This window comes from Galeopterus variegatus, unplaced genomic scaffold, assembly GCF_000696425.1.
Source record: "Galeopterus variegatus unplaced genomic scaffold, G_variegatus-3.0.2 Scaffold9027, whole genome shotgun sequence".
Classification (NCBI taxonomy): Eukaryota; Metazoa; Chordata; class Mammalia; order Dermoptera; family Cynocephalidae; genus Galeopterus; species Galeopterus variegatus.
In genome coordinates, this window is record NW_007735138.1 from 30,592 (window position 1) to 38,626 (window position 8,035).

Genomic DNA, 8,035 nt, shown 5'->3' on the forward strand with positions numbered 1-8,035 from the left:
ACCCTAAAAGCCAGAAAGGAACGGGATGATATATTCAAAATACTTAAAGACAGAGATTGCCAGCCAAGAATACTCTACCCTGCAAGGCTATCCTTCTTAAATGAAGGACAAGTAGTATATTTCTCAGACAACCAAAAACTGCTGGAGTTCAGTACCACACAACCACCCTTACAAGAAATTCTCAAGGGAATACTGGGTTTGGTACCTGAAAAATAACTACCACTGCAATAAAAACTCAAGAAAAATCAAAACCCACTAATAAAATAAAAATGCCAACAATGAAGAGAAAAAAAAGTTTATCTACAACCCAAAGAACCAAAAAATACAGAAGGGAAACAGGAAATCAGAAAGAAAGGAACAAAAGACACTTAAAACATCAAGTAAAAATCAATAAAATGCTAGGAGTAAATCAACACAAAGGCTGATTCAATAACAACTCAATGTAAAAGGATTAAGTTCTCCAATCAAAGGACACAGGCTGTCTGACTTGATTATAAAGGAGGACCCAACTATATGCTGCCTTCAAGAGACCCACCTCACCTATAAAGAGTGAAAGGATGGAAAAAGATTTACCATGCAAACAGAAATGAAAAACGAGCTGGAATAGCTATTCTGATATGATAAAAAAGACTTTAAGCTAAAAACCATAAAAAGAGATAATAAGGGCTACTACATAATGATAAAAGGATTGATCCATCAAGAAGACATAACAATCATAAATATACATGCACCCAATGTCAGATCAGCCATATTTATAAAACAAACTCTATTAGACCTAAAGAAGGAAATAGACAATCATACCATAATAGCAGGGGACCTGAAAACCCCAATATCAATATTGGACAGATCATCTAGGCAAAGAATCAGCAGAGGAAAACAAGATCTAAATAAAACTCTAGACCAATTGGACTTGGCAGATATCTACAGAACATTCCATCCAACAACCTCTGAATATTCATTCTTCTCATCAGCACGTGGATCATTCTCCAGGATAGATCACATGTTAGGTCACAAATCAAGTCTCCACAAATTCAGAAAAATTGAATTATCCTGTGCCTTTTTTCAGACCACAATGGATTAAAATTAGAAATCAATAACAAACAAAATTCTGGAAACTATACAAATACATGGAAATTAAACAGCATTCTACTTAATGACATATGGGTCCAAGAAGAAATCAAACAGGAAATCAAAATATTTATTGAAACTAATGAAAATAATGATATATCATACCAAAACGTGTAGGATACTGCAAAAGCAGTACTGAGGGGGAAATTTATCACATTAAATGCTTACTTCAGAACAATGGAAAGATGGCAAGTGAACAACCTAATACTTCACCTTGAAGAACTAGAAAAACAAGAACAATCCAAACTCAAAGATAGCAGATGGAAAGAAATCATGAAGATCAGAGCAGAACATAATGAAATTGAAACCCCCAAAACAATACAAAAGATCAATAAATCAAAAAGTTGGTGTTTTGAAAAGATAAATAAATTGACAAACCATTAGCACAGCTAACTAAAAAAAGGAGAAGACCCAAGTAACAAAAATTAGAAATGAAAAATGTGATATTACAACTGATACATCTGAAAGACAAGGAATCATTAGAGACAACTATAAACAACTATATGCCAACAAATTTGAAAATCTGGAGGAAATGGATAAATTTCTGGACACACACAAACTACCAAAACTGAGCCAAGATGATGTAGCAAATTGGAACAGACCAATAACTATAAAAGAGATTGAAGCTTTTATCAGAAGGCTCACAACAAAGCAAAGCCCAGGACCAGATGGATTCACAGCAGAATTCTACCAAACGTTCAAAGAGGAATTGACACCACTTCTCTGCAAACTATTCCAAATGATTGAAACAGAGGCTATTCTCCCAAACTCATGCTGACACCAAAACCAGGTAAAGATACAACAAAAAAAGAAAACTACAGGCCAATATCCTCGACGAATATAGACACAAAAATCCTCAATAAAATTTTAACTAACAGAGTACAGCAACACATATGCAAAATTATACACCATGATCAATGGGGATTCATCTCACAGATGCAAGGCTGGTTCAACATATGCAAATCAATAAATGTGATGCACCATATCAATAAAATCAAACACAAGGACCATATGATCATCTCTATAGATGCTGAAAAAGCATTTGATAAAATTCAACACTCGTTCATGATAAAGACTCTCTACAAGTTAGGTATAGATGGAAAGTATATCAATGTAATTAAAGCCATATATGATAAACCCACTGCTAATATCATTCTGAATGGGGCAAAGCTGAAAGCTTTTCCTTTAAGAACGGGAAATAGACAAGGATGCCCACTCTCACAACTCCTATTCAACACAGTGTTGGAAGTACCTGCCAGAGTAATCAGAGAACAGAAGGAAATAAAGGGCATCCAGATTGGAAAAGATGAAGTCAAGCTGTTCCTGTTTGCAGGTAACATGATCCTATATATCGAACAGCCTAAAGCCTCTACAAAAAAACTCTTGGAGTTGATAAATGATTTCATCAAAGTAGCAGGATACAAAATAAACACACAAAAATCAGCAGCATTTCTATTCTCCAATAGTGACCATGCAGAAATGGAAATCAAGAAAGCTTGCCCATTTACAATAGCCACCAAAAAAAAATAAAATCCTTTGGAATAGAGTTAACCAAGGATGTGAAAAATCTCTATAATGAGAACTGCAAACCACTGCTGAGAGAAATTAAACAGGACACAAGAAGATGGAAAGATATCCCATGTTCTTGGATTGGAAGAATCAACATTGTGAAAATGTCCATACTACCCAATGTGATACACAAATTCCACCTATCAAAATTCCAATGACATTTTTCTCAGAAATGGAAAAAACTATCCAAACATTTATATGGAATAACAAAAGACCACGCATTGCCAAAGCAATTCTGAGCAAAAAAAGTAAAGCTATAGGCATAGCACTACCCGAGTTTAAACTATATTATAAAGCTATAATAACCAAAACAGCATGGTACTGGCAAAAAAAGAGACATACTGATCAATGGAATAGAACAGAGAATCGAGAAATCAACTCACACACCTACAGCCATCTGATTTCTGACAAAGGCACCAAGCCTACACACTGGGGAAGAGACTGCCTCTTCAGCAAATGGTGCTGGGATAACCAGATACCAACATGCAGGAGAATGAAACTAGACCCATACCTCTCACCATATACTAAAATCAAGTCAAGATGGATTTATGAATTATATACACACCCTGAAACAATAAAACTTCTTATAGAAAACATAGGAGAAACACTTCAGGAAGTAGGACTGGGCACAGACTTCATGAATACGACACCCAAAGCACAGGCAACCAAAGGAAAAATAAATAAATCGGATTATATCAAACTAAAAAGCTTCTACACAGCAAAAGAACCAATTAATTAACAGAGTTAAAGGACACCCAAAAAAGTGGGAGAAAATATTTGCAAAATATGCATCTGATAAAGGATTAATATTCATAATTTACAAGGAACTGAAACATCTTTACAGCAAAGGAACAACTAACCCAATTAAAAAATGGGCAAAAGAGCTAAATAGGTATTTCTCAAAGGAATATATACGAGTGGCCAACAGACACATGGAAAAATGCTCAACATCACTCAGCATTCAGGAAATGCAAATCAAAACCACACCAAGATGCCATCTCACCCCTGTTAGGATGGCTAATATCCAAAAGATTGTGAATGATAAATGCTAGTGAGGTTGTAGAGAAAAAGGAACCCTCCTACACTGTTTGTGGGACTGCAAAATGGTGCAGCCTTTATGGAAAATGGTTTGGAGATTCCTCAAACAATTACAGATACATCTACCATATGAGCCAGCTATTCCACTGCTGGGCATATACCCAGAGGAATGGAAATCATCATGTCAAAGGGATACCTGTACCCCAGTGTTTATTGCAGCACTATTTACAACAGCCAAGATTTGGAACAAGCCCAAATGTTCATCATCAGATGAGTGGATAATGAAACTGTGGTATATCTACACAATGGAATATTACTCTGCTATAAATCAAAATGAAATACTGCCATTTGCAACAAGATGGATGGACCTAGAGAGAATTATATTAGGTGAAACAAGTCAGGCACAGAAAGAGAAATACCACATGTTCTCACCTATTTGTGGGAGTTAAAAATAAATAAATAAATTCACAAATAAACTGGTGGTGGAGGGAAGAAGACATAACAATTACAATTCTTTGAAGTCAAGTGAACAGATATGAGGTTGTTGGGATGGAGGGGGGAGAGGAAGGAGGGGGGGAGAGGAAGGAGGGAGGGAGGTTTCGGTAATGGGCCACAATAATCAACCACATTGTATATTGACAAAATAAAAATTTTTTAAAAAGAGTACAGGATTTCTTTTTGGGGTGCTGAGTATGTTCTGGAACTAGACTAAGTTGATAACTTGTACAACATTTTGAACATACTAAATGCCACTGAATTGTACACTTTAAAATGGTTGAAATGGTAAATTTTGCATTTATTTTTGCCCCAGAAATAAGCAGATAATAAATAAATAAATAAAGAGGTCAATGGGCAAGACCCACACTTTTGAGTAACATTACAAAGCAGCACATACTTGTAGAAGGATGGCTTTGAGTTGATGGACAACATGTTGATAACCGACATACACTCCATGCAGTTTGTGTGCCACTGGCGAATATGATGTGTTTGCCAGAGGATTTTGCCAGGGAGTCTGGTTCCCACTGATTATTATTCACTTGACACCTCGTTTATACATATTCACTTTCGATACATAGAACAAGTCTGCCACTTAAGAGACCCATCCACTATTGGTGCAGACAAATCAGGTTTCCCAGCCTTCATTCAAGGGCCAGACCCTGGTGAAGCATGCTACCCTGTGAGGCTGTATAATGCACTCAGTCAGCTTCTACAGAGGAATCTCCAAACTCAACATGCACCTTTCTTTCCAACCATACTCTAAGGTAGTTAATGCTAAAGTGCGGTCTCTAGATTTATATAGTTCTAAATTCACAAATCCTAAGGATTTTTCCTGGAAACTGTGATTTTAGCTTCTCTCTGGACTAGAGCTAATTTACAGTATAACTATGGGCTATATATTTTGAATACACAGATCAATTATATTTCCAATTAATAGAAGTTTCCTAATTAAGGGAAACTTCAAATCTGACCTATCAGATTATAGTAATCTCACCATTGCATTTATATCTATAATCAACATAATTATATTAACAATACTAGTAGAGGCAGAGGTGTCTGTTTCTCTTCGTGACTTCAAATTTCCTTTTTTATATTTTCTGTCTAAGGTTCACATCGCAGCTGCATTAGAACCTCATTTACCATGTAAATGTAATGCAAATGATGTATTCTTTCCAGCTGGAATTCACATGTCAACAAAGGACACAAATGGAAAGTATCCTCATTCCTTCCTTCAACATTTGGTGTACCAGGTGTTATAGGCATAGTGATAAAACAGACAAAAATCTCACAAGAATAGAAAGGGAAACAGGTAGAATCACAGGAAAGAGGCCTTTTTCCTTGTCCGATGGGTCAGCAAAGGCTTCCTAAAGGAAGATATATGTCCCTAAGTCTTAAAATAGGAGAAGGGCTTAACTAGATGGAGATGCAGTAGAGAACATTGCTGACAAAGAGAACAGTATTTTCTGGAAAATTGTTATTTGTTTAAATTAGTGGTTCTCAACCAGGGAAAACTTTGCTCCCCTACTTCCAGGGACATTTGATAACATTTGGAGATACTTTTGATTGTCACAACTGGGATTTTTCTACTAGCATCTAGTATGTAGAAGAGCCAGGAACGCTAGCCCAAAATGTCAATAGTGCCAAGGTTGAGAAATCCTGGCTTAAACAGATCACGAAAAAGTAACAGAAATGTTTGCATCACTACCCACACAAGATTGGGTGATACAGACTTTTTCTACAAACACCAGATTCAATATATTTCCCATAATAAACAGAAGTGAATCTTTTATTAAAGCTTCAATTGTGTCAAAATGAAAAACTGTACTCTTGACAGAATATATACACTCTTTGCAGGGGGGTACATCATGCAACTTTACTTTGCAAAGTGGTTCTTCATACACTACATTAAATAAGATATACAGCTGGCAGATAAGCACAAGAAACAATGATTAACATCTTTAGTCTCAATTAGGGAAATGGAAATTAAAATCACAATGAGATAGCATTGCATACCCACTAGAATGGCTGAAATTAACAAGTGACCATACCAAGTACTCACAAGGGTATGGGATAAATTGGAGCTGTCATATACTGCTGGTGGGAATATAAAGTTATACAACCACTTTGGAAAATAATTTGGTCATCTTAAAAAATGTATTTACATAAGTAATTATCCAAGAAAAATGAAAGCATCTGTCCAAGCAAAGATTTGTTCATAAATGTTCTAATAGTAGCTTTATTTGTAATAGCCAAAAGTTTAAAGCAGCCCATGTCCATCCATGGGAAAATGTATAAGCAAATTGTGGTATACTCATAAAATGAAATTCTGCTCAGCAGTTAAAGGTGTTGAAATATTGATAAGTGCAACAACATGAATGAAACTCAAAAAATTTTGCCAAGTGAAAGGAGCAGGACAGAAAAAAAGTACATATGAGTACTGTATGATTCCATCTAGGTAAAAATCTAGAAAATGCAAAATAATCTATAGAGACATAAAGGATACAGTGTTTGCCTGGGAATGGGGGGCCAGGAAAGGTGGGGGGAAAAGATTATACAAGGGCTTGAAGAAAGTACTGGGCACGATGGAGATGTTCAGTATCTTAATGATGATGATGGATTAATGTGTCAAAATTTATCACATCGATATCATATCGTATGTTTACAGATAGCCAGAAAAGAGGATCTTGAATGTTATAACCACAAAGAAATGGTAATGTTCAGGTGCTATATATGCTATTCTGATTAGGTCATTATACAATATATGCATGTATGGAAACAACAAACTGTACCCCAGAGATATATACAATAAATTTTTTTTTTAATTTTCAAAAATTATCAAAGTATATATACACAAAATATATAGCACTTATTGTATGTAAACTATAACTCAACAGAGCTGTTAGAAATGTGGTTTATAATATTACAAAGCATTTTGAATACTTCACAAGTTAACATTTGTCTCTAATACCTATTTACTCATTTAATATCTCCTCAGTTTTTTCATAAGGAGACTGCTTTCTTGTTTCAACCATTCTCAAATCTACGTGTAAATTTAATTAATTGGCCACAGAAAAATGAAATACTGGTGATCCTCTTAGAACTATTCACACATAATTATAATGTAGAATTTTATTGAGTGATAAGAACTCATGCCTTGTAGACAACACATTTTTTATTTTATGCATATATATGCACTGTCTTATTTTATAATAACAATAGAAATATTTTTCTTAAATTTAAACAGTCAATATGATTTTCAACATTAGTCATATGAGACTGTAGCAGGGGGTCACCTTGCCACTCTGGGCTTTCTCTTTTCTGTCTTTTTGGTCATTCAGACTTCTTTGCCCAGAAGTGTTATCTAAGAGTGAAAATTCTTCGAAACAACCTAAACCATTTCCTCTCTTTCCCTTATTTTTTCTCTGCTGTGAACATAAGCCTTATTGCAAAGACCATTAATGAACAATTTTTTTTAATCCTACTTTCACCTAAGCATTGTTGATTCTTTCTCTCTTGCTGCCACACTGGCTGGCTCCGGCTGAAGAGGATCACAAGAAAACTTCTTTGTTTTTTTCGATAAAGAGAATCTCTGAAACCTGCATGGAATTTTTTTTTTTTATTTTGTCAATATACAATGTAGTTATTTATTGTGTCCCATCACCGAAACNTGTAAGAACTTCAAAAAAAAGTTGTGGTTGTTATATCTTCCTCTCCCCCCACCCCCGTTTTGTGGTTGTTGTTGTTGTTGATGTTGTTGTTGTTGTTTGTTTGTTTTTTTGTGTGTGTGTATGTGTGTGTGTGT